This window comes from Arvicanthis niloticus, unplaced genomic scaffold (assembly GCF_011762505.2).
Source record: "Arvicanthis niloticus isolate mArvNil1 unplaced genomic scaffold, mArvNil1.pat.X pat_scaffold_67_arrow_ctg1, whole genome shotgun sequence".
NCBI classification, from domain to species: Eukaryota; Metazoa; Chordata; class Mammalia; order Rodentia; family Muridae; genus Arvicanthis; species Arvicanthis niloticus.
The window spans coordinates 213,257-228,624 of NW_023046292.1; the positions used below are offsets into that span (position 1 = coordinate 213,257).

At 44.1% G+C, this 15,368-nt stretch overlaps 1 pseudogene; it reads right to left on the reverse strand.

Annotated features, from left to right (window-relative positions):
• Nucleotides 1–1,851: 1,851 nt before the first annotated feature.
• Nucleotides 1,852–15,368, reverse strand: part of LOC117702306 (glucokinase regulatory protein-like) — a 28,146-nt pseudogene continuing 14,629 nt past the window's right edge.

Genomic DNA, 15,368 nt, shown 5'->3' on the forward strand with positions numbered 1-15,368 from the left:
GAAGAAGAAGAAGAAGAAGAAGAAGAAGAAGAAGAAGAAAGAAGAAGAAAAGAGAGACAGAAACTCCAAGGCCGACCAACTGGCCCAAAGTTAGGGTGCAGAAGCAGCAAGAAGCCACAGGAACTTCTGGTTTCTCTCAATGGTGGCATCACCACAAGCTGAGCTCAACAATGCTACCTATGAAAAATCAATATATGAATGTTGTTAGGGAAGAATAGCGAGGAATCAAAACAATGTTCAGTGCTCCTCGCCGACTGTCTGTGGGGTCACATTTATATTCCTTCATCATAGGTCATTTCCTGTGTCTGCTTCAAGAAAACATTCTTTCACTTGTCTACTTTAGCAAGACATCCTTTCACTCGTGTGCCCCAAGAGAACATCATTTGACATAACTGACTTTCCAAAGAAACCAGAATTTTCCACTTCACATCACTGTGGAGTCTGGCCACCCTATAAACAGAGCTCGTCTTCTACGTCTCTCATTCTGTAGCCTTCAGAATTCTGTAGCTGAACGGAGACCCAATTCTTCTTTGTCCCACGAGGGGAGTGTTTTATAATAGATTCTATATGCAAAGTTTGTTCCTGAAACACTAAGATTTAATCCACGTGTACAAAACCTGCCTTGAGTTTAGATGGTACACTGGGCATTTTGCTGTCTGTGTTGGTTGAGTCCATGTATGAAGCCAGGTTGGTACTTTCTTCGTCTACCTGGTTTAAACTGCCTTCTTTGGCCTTACAGACTCTTTAACATATATATTCAAGACCCATGCTAGCTGACCTAAGCTGTGAAAAAGAGCCACTGGCTGACCTGACAGCATGGTCGTGATTTCGAATGGGCTCGTGACCAACTGTCTACTACCCTAAGTCCTCTCGGTTTTGATCCTGCTACTGGGTATCCCAGAGATCATTTCCTTTTACCTTCTTTGGTCGTAGAGTCTCTGGGTCAGGCGCGCCCCCCCCCACTCCCATTTCAGCACCACCATGGAGTATTCTTTAGTAGTTTTCCTCCCCTCAGATGTTTGCTTTCTCCAAATAGTGCTGGCTATTCAGAGGCAAGCTGTAGCCCATTTGTCTCTGAATAGTTCTTTGAGAGGGAGAGCAATCTTGCTATGTAGCCTCCGATACACATCCTGCCCCACAGCGTGCCTGCTGTGCCCTCCCACGTGAAGGGAGTGCAGACTTGAAATTCTAACGCATTTCTGAACTTTCATAGCTCTTTCTAGAGCCCAGAGTCCCAGGACGAAGCCCTAAGTCTCGGATACTCACTCTGCATAACCACTGTAACCCTGAAGACATTCTCGGATTTTATCTGTCGTACTTTAACCTCCTTTGTTCCACAACTCTCCTTGATTCTCGACCTCCCCGTCGTATTTCAAAATAACTCTAGCCACTAAAAGTTTCCATAACTCTCTGCATGGGGGAGTTTCTGGAGGCATCTATTAATTGGCTATTTCTCTGCCACAAGGGGGAGCCAGATCTCAACAGTGAGAGCCTTGGCTGCAGGCACCTGAAGACTGGACCTGGGATGAATCCAGGTCCCTTTATCAAAACAGCTTCAGTCTAAAGCAGTGCCGACAACTTTCTAGTGTTTGTTGGGTTCTACCACCAAAGGGTGCCTGGCACCCCCAGAGTAGGATTCCTTATATTCTTTCTTGTAAACACAGGGAGAAGATGTAGCCAACGTCCCTGCTCACTGGTCTCTGAGTGGATGTGGCACTCATCCTAGTCCCCAAGGACCTTGTCTAATTGGCATTGTCTTTCTCTCTCTAATGACATCTGGAACACAACTTCTCTCTAGCCAAGAATACCTGAAGCCCCTGCTTCCCTTGTTTGTGTGTAGTGAGTCTGATTACTGATTTTTTGCAAGGTTAGGTTCCACAACAAGACAGTTTTATTTCTGAGATCAGAAGATGCCAGTAAAAATGGAAATGATTCAGCTGAAAACAGGACTCTTTCCCAATTCTGGGTTGTTAGTGAGTGCAGCACTCACCCAAAACGGAGATTGTCCCCACAACGTGTATTGCTGGCACAAGTCCCCTGGGAACTGGAGGGGGACTCTGACCCTCCATGGTCTCAGAAACATCAATTCAGGGCACCACAGGCAGTAGGGTCTCCAAGTGTTTCCTGCTACACTTCTGACCAGGCCCAGAGGGGACTCTTCTAAAAACCTCACAGACTGAAGGAGCTGCAGCCAGATGTGCCTCAGCCTCAGTGATGGAGCACTGGAGTGGGGGCTCAGCAAGGCTGTGGGGATCACCTGAGGGAAAGAGCAGGGATAATTGAAGAAAAGGTATGGCCATTTGAGGAAGAACCCTGGGGGAGCTAAAGAATTGGGTACAAGGGTTAGGTTGGAAGCAAGTATAGGAGGTCGTTAATCGGACTAGAAAGAGATGGGGTCAAGAGTAGTGAAAAACCACCTCCGAAAATGGAAAACTCCTGTGCAAAGAGCCCTTCTCTTGCTCTTTCTTGACACCACTCCAAGGCCAAACAGAAGACCCCTTGGTATCGTTTTTGCCTCTGTAGCTTCTGTCACAGTCGTACCTCTTCACCCCGTTCCTACCCCATCCATCCACCCCTCCAAATGGGAGCTCCATGTGGCAGGGTATCTCGAAGCTTTGTAAACACAGTGTCACACAAGGTTCCAAAGATGCTTAAGATCCTCACAAAGTGTTTGTTGAACAGCCAGCTGGGGAAAGGTACCTTTTCCTTCTCGTGGGCAACCTGGACATGGCAGGAGATGGGAGCAGCACGGACATCATCCAACAGCGGTTGAGGAAAATGGATCACTTGAAGAAGGCTCTCGATATAGCGAGCCTTGGATTATCCAGAGAACCTCTGTGAACAAAGCAATGAGGTCAGCATCAGGGTAGATGCCTAGGAGAACTGAGACTAGTGCCCTGGGAGAAGGGAAAGACATGAGAAAGTGGGAGCTGTAATCCTGAAGACTGGCTAAAGACACTATGGAAAATTTGTCCCATAATCACGAGGTGTATAGAAAAACTGAGTTAAAGGAGTTGGTGGTAACCCATCAGCTGCCCATAAGGAATGGAAAACTGGTGAGATTTACAACTGGGTCCCAACAACCCCATATGTCAATGATCGAGGATAGCAACCAAACTTCAAAGCCATGCACCATGCTCTCTGGTCAGTAGACATCCTCACCCCTCTTTGGCATTAGCCCCTTTCTTTTCCCTTGTATAATTGTTAGTCTCCGTTCTGGTGGCCGTAAGATAAAATCAAGCCATCTCCCATCCCACCCCAAAGTCAGCTTGACACAAAGCAGGTAGGCAGAACATCCTTTCCCCTGGAGGACAGTGATTGGTTCAAGGTTGTGCACATAACCCAAGACAAGCCAATAGGAGCCCTCTGCCAGGCTCTGCCCAAGTCACCAGGGACAGAGAGACTCCTTCCCACTGGGGTTGCTAATTGCCAGAATGTTAGACGAACACTTTAGCTTAGAGAAATACAAGTTGGGTTTCTTTTTTACTTTATTTGTTTGTGGTTTTTTTTTTTTGTGTGTGTGTGTTGTTTTGAGACAGGTCTTTTCTGTGTAGTCCTGGCTGTCCTGGAACTCAGAGATCAGCCTGCCTCTGTCTCTGCCTCTGGAGATTATAGGCATGCACCACCACTGCCCGGCCAAGAGTTGGGTTTCTGTTGCATCCTTGACACTTAAAGAATATCACCTGGAGGTTATAGTTTCACACTCATGTACTAGTCAGGGACACAGAGGTCCTTGTACTCACCCAGTGAACCTAGGGAACCAGGAATGTCAATCATGTGCTTTTATCTCCTCGATGAAGAAGATAAAGATCAAGTACCTGCATTCCATCCAGAAAGCTGAGAGTGGATTTTGTGATCAACCTGGTGACCTTTTGCTCCTCTGTGGAGGCAGACTTCCCTCACCTTTTGCTATAGAGACAGACCTCACTCAAATTCCCCAGAATGTATATCACAGACTCTTCCCTCCCTAGACCATTACCATCTATAGGGGGGATGTCACCTGTACTTTATGGCCTGCTGACCTCTATGCTCAGTCAGAGACCACACTAGATTCTAAGCCTTCTAGCTATAGAACCCACCCTCATGGTCATGTGTACTTTGTAAAGGAGTTTCTATGTAGTCACACCTTAAGCTTTATTGTGCACCTAGAATTGGGCTGACTGTTGCCTGGAAACCTTTTCTGGAAATGTAAGGTGTTTTAAATATGCACACAATGAACCACTTACATTAGACTCCCTGAAGTCTGATCCAGGTGGACAATGCCAGTCTACACTGGTTTTCATTCTTATCTATTCCCGTGGTTTGTGTCCCTATATGACACCTGCAAGGATTCCCTCAATGTACCTGTGTGTAAAAACGCATGCAAATCAGAGACTATGCGCAAGAAAGATATGTCTGTGAAAGAAATAAACCTTGGCCCTACACCCCTTCCCAACTTTGCAAAAGTACTTTCTGTAGCCATCTAGGTTTGGTTGCCTCCCATCATGCTCTGACCTGCAACATGGCCAGTGCCCTCCAGAAGAGTTTGGAGTTGGTGATGTGGAGGTCCAGCATGTGGTTCTGTAGGATCTTTCCCAGCAGCACATGGGCCCCAGTACTCACTGTATTCAACACCCACTTGGTGCTTAACTCACCACCTCAGGCAGGAAGTTCTAAAATGCAAACACTCGGGAACACTGGAAGTTAGAGGCTGAGAAAGAAACAGGGTGAGAGCCGCCTGTGGTAGGAAATCAGACACCAAAAGGCAGATCATTTGTTTGATGACACAAATGAGCTTTAACAATCTTTTTAACTTTTTATTCTATTCTTGTGAGGGCTAAACTTACCCATAAGCCCTAGTTGCCCAGGACAGATAATTTCCTGAAATGCTGGGGCTGTTTTGTAAGATAACAAGCTACCTATTTTCACTTCAGTAAACAAGGGTGCTTGCCCCAACTGAGTAGGATGTGCTTGATCACACATAGGTGGCAGGTATGTAGTCAGAAAGTGCATCAGAATGTGTGCTTGCTTGCCCCTGATTGGATGAAGGCAGGATGTACACAGCCCTGTGGGTTTTGCCTTTATAAGCACCTGAGTAGCAAAATTCAACACCATCTCTGGGATTCCTGGGTATGGATGGAGCTAGTGTCCATCTTCCTGGCCAGTATTTAATAAAGCTTGCTTTAATTAGGCAATCGAGGGCTTGGTCTTTCTTTTAGACATTTTCATGTTTATCTCATTTATTTTTAAAAACAAGTTATTGTGTTTTTAATGTGTATGTGTGTATGTGTCTGTGTACCAAATGCATGTTGTGAACTTGGAGGACAGAAGAGGGTATCAGATTATTTGGAATTGAGGTTACTGAGAGTTGTTATCTACCTGGTGTATGCTACCAGTTGAACCTGGGTCTTCTGGAAGAGCAAGAAGTGCTCATAACTGCTAGGGCATCTCTCCAGCCCCCACATTTTCATTTGACCCTTGGAGGGTCCATAGATCCCATGATGTGGGAGGAGGCATTTATCTACTAGTCTCCCTGAAGGCAGAGTTGGTACCTAACTCTACTCCAGAGTCTCAGTCCTTCTGATGATACAAAATTGTCATAGAAACCCTTGCATGAGTGTATGCTAGAAACTTTTTTGTTCATTTTTAAAACATTTTCTTTTTATTGTGTTTATCTGTGTGCATGACTATGTGACACAGAGTGCACATGGAAGTCAGAAGACAACCAATGGAAGTTCAGTCTCTCCTTCTATTACTTAGGAACTAAGGATTGAACTCAGATCATCAGATTTGGTGGTAAGCACCTTTACTCACTGAGCCATTTTACCTCCCGGCCCCTTTCTTGTTTTTTTGAGACAGAGTCTCCTGTATGGCCCAATCTGGTCTCAGCCTCCCAAGTGCTGGAATTATAAGTATGCAGCAACATACCTAGATATACTAAGTTTATCATCATCACCATCACCACCACCACCACCACCACCATCATCATCATCATCATCACATGGATGGCAGGGATTGAACTCGGATTTCCAGGCTTATGCAGCAAGTGTTTTTACCCACTGAGCCATCTCATTGGCCATTTACTGAAACATTTAACAAGTACATGACATAGTCACTGAGTAAGAGAACAATTAGATTGGTTGGTTCTCTGTCAACTGCACATAGTGTCATCTAGGAAAAGGGAGTGCCAGTTGAGGGACTGTTTTCATCAGATGGAACTGTAGGCATGTCTGTGGGGCCTGCTCTTGATTAATGATTGACATGAAAGGTCCCTCCTGTGTCAAGTGCCATCCCTGGGCAGGTTGTCCTGGGGCATAGAAGAAAGCAAACTTTGCAGACCATGGAGAGCAAGCCAGTGACCTGCACTCTCTATGACTTCTGCTTTAGTTTCTGCTCTGGTGTCCCTCACTGATGGAGTTTGACCTGTGAGTTGTGAGACTCGATAAACGCTTCTCTCTGATGCTGCTATGGTTATGGTGTTTTTATTACAGCAACAGAAACCCTAATTGAGACAGATGCTATATGCCATTTATCACACTGCCTGTGGGAAAGAAGCCAATTAAATCTGAGGTATATTATTAGCCATTTATCCCATAAGTATTACTGACAAAGTTAAAGTTTACATTTTTGACATTAAAGTTCAAATAGAAAAATAAATCTGCAATTGTAGCTAGGAAAGTCCTTAATATTTAATGGAGGACTGGACCTTCTAAATATTAAACATGCCATAAGCTCTCTATAATTAAGCTCATGGCATTAGCACATCAAAGGACAGACCAGTGAAACCAAATAGAAAATCCAGAATGTGCTGGGTTACAGTGGCACACACCTTTAATCCCAGCATCTGGGAGGCAGAGGTAGGCAGATTTCTTCTGAGTTCAAGGCAAGCCTGGTCTACAGAGCAAATTCCAAGACAGCCAAAGCTACAAATTTGTGTTGAAAAAAAAGAAAGAAAGGAAAAAAGGAAGGAGGGAAGGAACAAAGAAAGGAAGGGAGGGAGGGAGGGAGGGAGGGAGGGAAGAAAGAAGGAAGGAAGGAAGGAAGGAAGGAAGGAAGGAAGGAAGAAAAGAAAGCAAGCCAGAATGCTTCTCACGTTACAAAAATACATGCAAATTCACTGTATTGTTATATGGCACATGTAACATTCTAAATCACTCAAGCTAGACTTAAAAATGAGACTGAGACAACTGTTGTGGTTGTTTGGAGAGAATAACCCCCATAGGCTCATATATCTGAATATGGAACTGTTTGGGATGGATTAGGAGGTGTGGCTTTGTTGGAAGAGATGTGTCACTGGGAGTGGTGTAGACTTTGCGGTTTCAAAAACCCACACCATTCCCAATTAACTCTCTGTGTTTTATAGTTGTTTCAACATGTAATCTCTCAGCTACTGGTCCAACACCATGCCAGCCTGCCTGTTGACTCGGTCCGTACTATGATGGTCATGAACTCACCCTCTGAAACTGTAAACAGGCCTCCCATTGAATGCTGTCTTTTATAAGTTGCCTTAGTCGTAGCAATAGAAAATTAAATAAGCCGGGCAGTGGTGGCGCATGCCTTTAATCCCAGCATTTGGGAGGCAGAGGCAGGCAGATTTCTGAGTTCGAGGCCAGCCTGGTCTACAGAGTGAGTTCCAGGACAGCCAGAGATACACAGAGAAACTCTGTCTTGAAAAAAAAAAAAGAAAATTAAATATGTAAATTAGATAGTTGCTTGGGAAAATATAAATGGATTCATGCCTTACTGCATACACAAGAGTAAACAAACTTCCTAAGAATTGCCGAAAGAAACACAGACGTGCCACACCAGCATGGGTGTGGGGAGCTTTCTGTGCTTCAAGACCCAAATGGTAACAGAATCTAGCAGATTCATCCTCAGACAAATTAAACCAGACTCTTTTTTTGCAAATTAAAGCCAAAGGAATATATTTACAATATATGTGAGAAATAGAACACTAACAGCTTTATAAAGATCTCAAGGTCAAGGGTCAGAAAAGATTTAAAAGTCTGTTAGAAAAAGGAGCAAAAGCTGGGCATGGTGGCTGATATCTGTAATCCCAGCACTCTGGAGGCAGAAAGGATCATTATGGATTTGACACTCGTGGATTTACAAAGGGGATTCCAGGACAACTGAAAGAAAAGGTAAAGCAGGAGGGGAAGCAGAAGAGAGCAGAGAAAGAGGTGGGGGAGAGCAGAGGGAGCAGAGAGGAACACAAGGGCTCTGCTTCTCACATAATAGAGATACAGGCTGGGATGTGGCTCAGTGGCAGAGCATTTGCCTAGTGTGTGTGAAGGCCTGGGTGCTATTCCACTGCTTCAAAATGTCAATAAATACTGTAACACATGTGAAAATCACACAGGAATTGACTTTCTCGCTGATCAAAGTGACAAAATTCAGAAGTTAGACAAAAGTCTCTGGGAGATCACCTGATCAGGGGAGAAGAGGAAGAGAAAGGATTGTAGGAGGGGGTGAGTAGGAGGAGGGCAGTGAGGGGATAGAAAGTGGTGCATAAGTAAAAAAAAATTAAACTCATAAAAAAATGGAAAAAAATTTACTTTTCTGACATAGTAACAGAGACACACATAGAGAAAAATCAATAGATGCAGTCTCACATCACTATCAACATATCATTAATTTATACCTCTGGCATATGTTTAATATAGTTAAACATTTTAGCACTTTAGAGTTATTGTAAAAATGTGAGAATTATCCATTTTCAGCCAGTCTTAATGGCTTTAATAGATATCTTTGTCAGCTAGTGACGTATTTGTCATTAGGCCCTTAATGATTATGAAATGCTTGATCTAAGTAAGTTTTGTTTGAATTGGACTGCATATGTACACTGTTGCAATTTTTCTACCCTTTAAAGTGAATTAGCTCCTAAAAAAACTGAAAAATAAAGAATTGCTTTGAATTTATCATGAAAAAAAAAAGTCTCTGGGAGGCTGCATGGAGCCAGCATTCTCTAAACAGCCACTATGGAAAAGGAAAAACGGCACAGAGCCTAGGAAAGAAAAATATACAGCATGTAACAAAGTGACATTGGCATTTCCCTTTGACAACAATCTAACATTTCTCGGTATTTATCTCAAAGAAACACTTGGACACATGCATACACTGAAGACCCTCACTCAGGGGAGACCCTCACTCAAGTCTCAGGATGTCATGACCACCCAAAAACTCACAAGTCACCAAAACTGGATGCAAGCAGCATGAGGCAGCATAGTCTTTAATCAGTCGACTGCTGGTCAATCCATAACCCATGCAGGGGCAGAGGAATTGACAAGACCACCTGGTCAGGGGCGGTCTTATATAGGAGCTCACAAACTGGGGAGGGGGTGAAGGGGTAACCAAAGAAACATAACATAAAAACAGTGGAAAGTCTCAGAGAGACCCAACCCATATTAGTCAGGGTCATGTGGAAAACACCTTGTACACCCAATTCTTTTAAGAACGTGGCCTTGCCCTACCATTCACTTTATGGTTAACTATTTCCCGGAACCACCCAGATGATTTATATCCTTTCTTTGTGGTCAGCCGGTTCTAGAACCGTCCGATCTACATTCTTGGCTTGTTTCAGAGAGAAAATTTTCATGTCCTTTAAAGAAAAGCCTGTATATATTTTATAAAATGATCTTTTATAGTTTTTCATTCTTCAACACATTGCATCATTATTGGCAATAGCAAAACGTTGAAAATAAGCAAATGCCCCAATTAAGAGATTGGCCAGGTAAACTATCACACAGGTACATTCACAGCGAAGAAGAGACCTGGGCACTGCAGTGGAGTAATATTCAGAAGATGGTATGCAAACACACGAGATGTAAAATGTCTGCCACCCTTTGCCCAGAAGTAAGGAGTGGTTTTTCTTTCTTTGTTTTGTTTTTACAAAAAGAAACACTGGAAGTATGTTTAAGTATGGCTATGACCAGGTTAGAGGAAGCCAAGTTGAACAAGCTCTGGTTCTGAGGCTTCAATGAAAAATAAGTATTAAGAGAATATATTCAACTCCATCCAGTGGGGGCGGGGCTGTCTCTGGCTCTTGCCTGCTCTAGGGCTTTTCCTCCTACTGAGCTGCCTTGTCCATTTTTAATAGGAGCAGATGGGTCTAGTCTTACTGTAACTTGATGTGCTGTGTTTGGTTCATATCCCTGGGACACCTGCCTTTTTCTTAAGGGAAAGAGAAGAGGAATGGATCTGGGGGAAGGGAGAGGGACTGAGCAGAAAAGAGGGAGGGAAAACTGAGGTGGAAATGTAATATATAAGAGAATTTAAAAATGTGAGTTAGAGAAAGAGAGAGAGAGAGAGAGAGAGAGAGAGAGAGAGAGAGAGAGAGAGAGAGAGAGAAACATATTAGGGGAAGCTGGGCATGTTGGAACATGCCTTTGTTCCAGCCTTCGGGTGGGCAGATCTCTGTGAGTTTGAGGCCAGCCTGGTCTACAAAGTGAATTTAAGGGCAGCCAGGGTGACTCAGAGAAACCCTGTCTCAAAAAAAATAGTTGGTAGCAGGGAATAAAGGGTGGGTATTGAGGGGCTGGAGAGATGGCTGGTTGTGAAGAGCTCTTGCCACTCTGGCTCTGGATCTGAGCTAGATTCCCAGCACCTACACTGGGAGGTTCACAATCACCTGTAACATCAGTTCCAGGAGATCCAATGCCCTCCTCTGGTCCACAGCACTGCACACACATGGTGTGTATTCACAGTGGGTAAGCAGACACACACATGCATACATATAAAAAGTAAAATAAAATGAAATAAAAATTAAAAATATATTAAAATACATCTAAGCCATACACGGTGGTGGATGTCTGTAATCCCAGTAATCTGGAGGCTGAGGTAGGAGGGTTATGAGTTCAAGGCCAGTCTGTGCTTTATAATAGTTCTAGTCCAGCTTTGGCTACACAGAATCTCTGCCTCAAAAAATAAAAAAATTTAAATATTTAACGACAACAAAAAATTCATGTGTCCATAATGACATTAAACAAATACCATTAGGGTGGGGAGTTAATCAGAAGCTCCTTAGAAAAGAATGCCCGTTAATGAATGTGTAAGGGGAAGAGAGCTAGAAATAGAAAAATCATCGGTTGAGAGTCTCCTTAGGAAAAACTGAGTCAAGTAGAAAACAGCAGCACATGCGGAAACTGTGGGTAAGGATGGCTGGGTGACAGGACACAGAGAGACGGCAGACAACACCATTGCTAAATGCCACCATGGCCTCACGAAGGATGAGACACACATGCCAGGTGACTCCTGGTGTGACATGCTAGTCTTCTCCAAAAGGAAAACACCTGAACATGAGGGAAAGACAACACAGCACCTTCATACATTCTGGAAATGGGAGATACATTCCAGAAAAAGATTTGCCTAGACTTCTAAAAACCTCAGTGTCACGAGAGACAAGGAAAAAAGAAAAAGACTGAAGACTGGAAGACAGGAGAGACCTAGTGACTACAGTCTGTAGGTTATCTTTGATTGGGATCTAGATCTGGAAAATAAAAACAGCTTCCCCAAGGATAACTCAGGAAATCTGAAGTTAGGAAATGGTATCAGATTAACTGTCATCCCAGAGTGGATAATTGTATTATACTTATAGAGGCAAATGTCCTCGCCCTTGAGGGACATATTCTTAAGTAATTGGTGTGAAGTTTTGGTTTTGGGTTTTTTGTTTCTTTTTAGGGGACAGGGTCTCCTGTAATCCAGAGTAACCTTAAACTCTTTATGTATCTAGAGATGGCCTTGAACTCTGCCAGATTCTGCTTTTGCCCCCAGATGCTGAGATTACAGGATGTGCCTCTCTGCCTGGCATAGTGTAAAGTATAAGACAGCCTCACTAATCTGTCACGTGCTCTAGGGAAAAGAAGGGAATAAAGGAAATGTGACAGAGAAGGGCCGGTGAATAGGGCACAATGTTTCACGTGAAGGGTGAAGACCATTACGGTATCAAAATTATTTCTACAATGAAAGCAACAAGTCTGAGCTGGGTGTTGTAAACTCAACCCAAGCTAGAGTCCCGTGGGAAGAGGAAACCTTAAGTGAGGAATGGCCTCGATCACACTGGCCGGTGGGCAGGTCAGAAGGACATTTTCCTGGTTGATGATTGATGTGTGGGGCATAGCCCACTCTGGGTAGTACCAACCCTTATCAAGTGATTGTGGGTTGTACAAGAAAGCAAGCTGAGGGCTGGTGAGATCGTTCAGTCGATAGAGGTACTAACAACTTAAAGTCAATCCCTTGGGTCCACAAGGAGAAAGAGAGTTGACTCCTTCAAAGACTCCTTCAAAGACACACACACACACACACACACACACACACACACAGAGAGAGAGAGAGAGAGAGAGAGAGAGAGAGAGAGAGAGAGAGAGAGAGAATATGAATGTATTAGAAACTGTAAAAAGAAGGGAAATTGAGCAAGCCATGGAGAATAAGCCAGGAAGCAGCTTTCCTCCATGGTCCCTGCCTTTGCACCTGCTTCCTGCTTGAGCTCCTGCCCTGACTCTCTGAAATGATGGATTGTAAAGTGTCAGATGGAATAAACTTTCCTTTCCAAGTTGGTTATGGTCAGGGTTTTATCACAGCAGCAGAAGACAAAATAGGACCAAGTCCAATGGAAATCTCAGTGACCACTGCTGCTTCACCAGGTTCCAGCAGGTGGATGTCACAGATCTCCGTTCTCCAGCAGCCTTTGACTTTTGTTTTTGATGATTCTCGCTATGCATTATGGGAGTTTCCTTATGCCTTTTTTCTTTGGGAGATTTTGTATGGGCTTTGGTAAAGGATATGAATGTATACAATAGCAGTCTTGCTAAACGAAGTAAATCTTTGGAAACAAATCTCCGCCACCCACATGTGGACCCACATAGCATGGTAACTCTGCCTACTCCTGCACAAGAACCCCCTTTGTGTCCCTGTTTGCACCAAGAATAGAGAAGCTGCAGAGTCCTTAACTGAAAGCTGGTGCCAGAAACTCTTACATACACCTGGTCCTAAGGATGAAAGCGTACGATGGAGAGAAGCAGTGGGCCTAGGTCTACAGGATGAGTGGCAAGACCTGATACGCCCCACAAGAAGCAGATTCTGCTAAAGTTAGACTGGCTTGATCCTTGTCTGACATATACAGGAGCATACATTGAAGGAATTAGGATGGTACGGCACAATGGAGACAGAGGAAGATGTCAGGACATTCCCTTTGGGGATCTTAGGAGGAGAACGGGCCCACATTGTAAGACCAAGGCACACAGGAACACAATTAGGAAATGGCTCAATGCTTGTGCTTCCTGGTACAAACACTGCATCATGCCCCTGGAGGAATGAAAATTGGTCTCATGGGTTTGTTTCACAAGACTAGATGTGGTACCTCAGACCACAAAGGCTGAGACCTTGCAGAAGGAGGTACGAAGGGCATGTGGCAGGGTTGCTGAACCTTAAAGAACCATTAAAGTTAATGACCTCATTCATTCTGGATGTTAAAAAAGTAGGGCTAAAATAGGTTAAAAACAATCTGTGAAAAGTTCATATATTTCTTGTTATCATTAAGCCTGCTTTCAAGATCGCTAATGGCTGAGCTATTATGCAATCATAGACTCAAAAAGGTGTGTCCTGTTGTTCAATAACCACCAGCTACCCTGATTCGCACCAGGTAATGTCAGTCTCTTTCCCTCACCAACTCCACACCTCTTCTTTGGGACCTGAATCCTGCTGGAGCCAGACTTCAGCAGAAACCTTCTTTCAGACAATCACATGTGGACAGATGAAACCAGCATCAAGTAAAAGATTAAAAGAAATCAAGGGGGGAAAAACCTAATAGATTGGGATACAGACAAAAATCTAAATAAAATGTCACTACATTAAAAGCAGAAATAAGGGGCAGGGAGATGGCAAAAATGAACACACATGCTTTAGGAGATTGCTGTGAGAACTGAGATAAATGATATGTAATATTCACCAGGGTATAAAGCACTGTATTTGTATTAGGGACCATGATTGTGCTAGCTTGGAGAAGAATATAATATGGAGAGCCAAGACAATGTAAAGTTAATCAGAGAAGATTTCTCCAAAAACAGGTGATGTCGGAGGAAACCGTGAATGTGGGAAGCAGGCTAAGAAGTAGAGACAGAACACTAAACACTATTAGAAAGAAAGACAAAGGAGAGTGGAGCTGCCACTGTGGAGAGACATTTCTGTAAGAGCTCCAGGTTCTGTGAGGCAGTGTGGTGGCTCCCTGTCTGATTAAGTCTAGAAGCTTCAGAAGGAAGCAGTTTGAATAATGATGAAAGACCACACCTCCCCGGGACCTGTTCTGGGCCCTGCTTCTGCCCTGTGGAGGGCAGGCAGGTCCTGTGTGAGAACAGTAAAGTACAGAGATAAAAATTTGTTTTCTTTCTTGGGCCACCCAAGCTGGACTGACACCTAGATTTCCTGGTGAGCACTCCATGCCAAACTGCAAAGTGCATACAAACTGCTCAGTATTTCTATGATTCTTCTCAGTGCATCTCCCAGATTATAATTTCACTATTGAGGGAGGACTCCATCGGGGTAATATCTGGGTTATGTTCAGCATACTGTACTACACAAAAGAAACTGCCTTAAAGGCTTTTGGGTGGTGATAATGACTTCAATGTCAACAATGAACCTGTCCCAAAAAACACTGAGTGTGTAACCGTTGGTGGCCTGTCTTGCCCTTTCTGTATATTCCTAGAAAGAATCGAACCCTGTTGCCTTGGCAACTCTCTTTAGAGACCTGATAAATGGAGTATTTACCCAGCTTGGGGAGAGGGGAAGCCTAAAAAAATATTCAGGCCTCCTCCATCCCTATGGCTTTGGAGGCTTTGGACTCCTCTCCTTCTTAGGAAACATTGCCTTCTCATCCCCACCTACCTGAACGTAGCTCCCTTCATAATCAAAGAAAAGAAATGGCCATGTGATGCTGATGAGCGAGAGAAAGTTTCTTTAGAGGGGCCTGAGGAGAAAGATGAACAGAGCAGTTTGTGCCAGAAGGCCTGGCTGGCTGCACTACGCCTAGGTCTTCTCCCCAGTGCCAGACACTCACTGGCAAGGACTGCCCCACAGTGCTGTGCACCAGGGCCTGGATGTTCCGGCTCTTCTCCCTCACCCTTTTGGCCAGGGCCTGTACTTCTGTGAGGTTATCTGGATGGGATAGGAGACATTGGAGTTAAAAGGCTGGGCTATGAAATGGTTCTTCCTGCCACTCCAGGGTCCTGACAGGACACTCATTTGGTCCCTCAGTGCTGGACAGTCTTATGTCAACTTGACACAAGCCAGAATCATTTGGCAAAAGGGAACTTCTAGTGAGAAAATGCCCCCACTAGACCAGCTGTAGGCAAGCCTGTGGTGCATTTTCTTGATTGATTGATGGGCCCAGTTCACAGTGG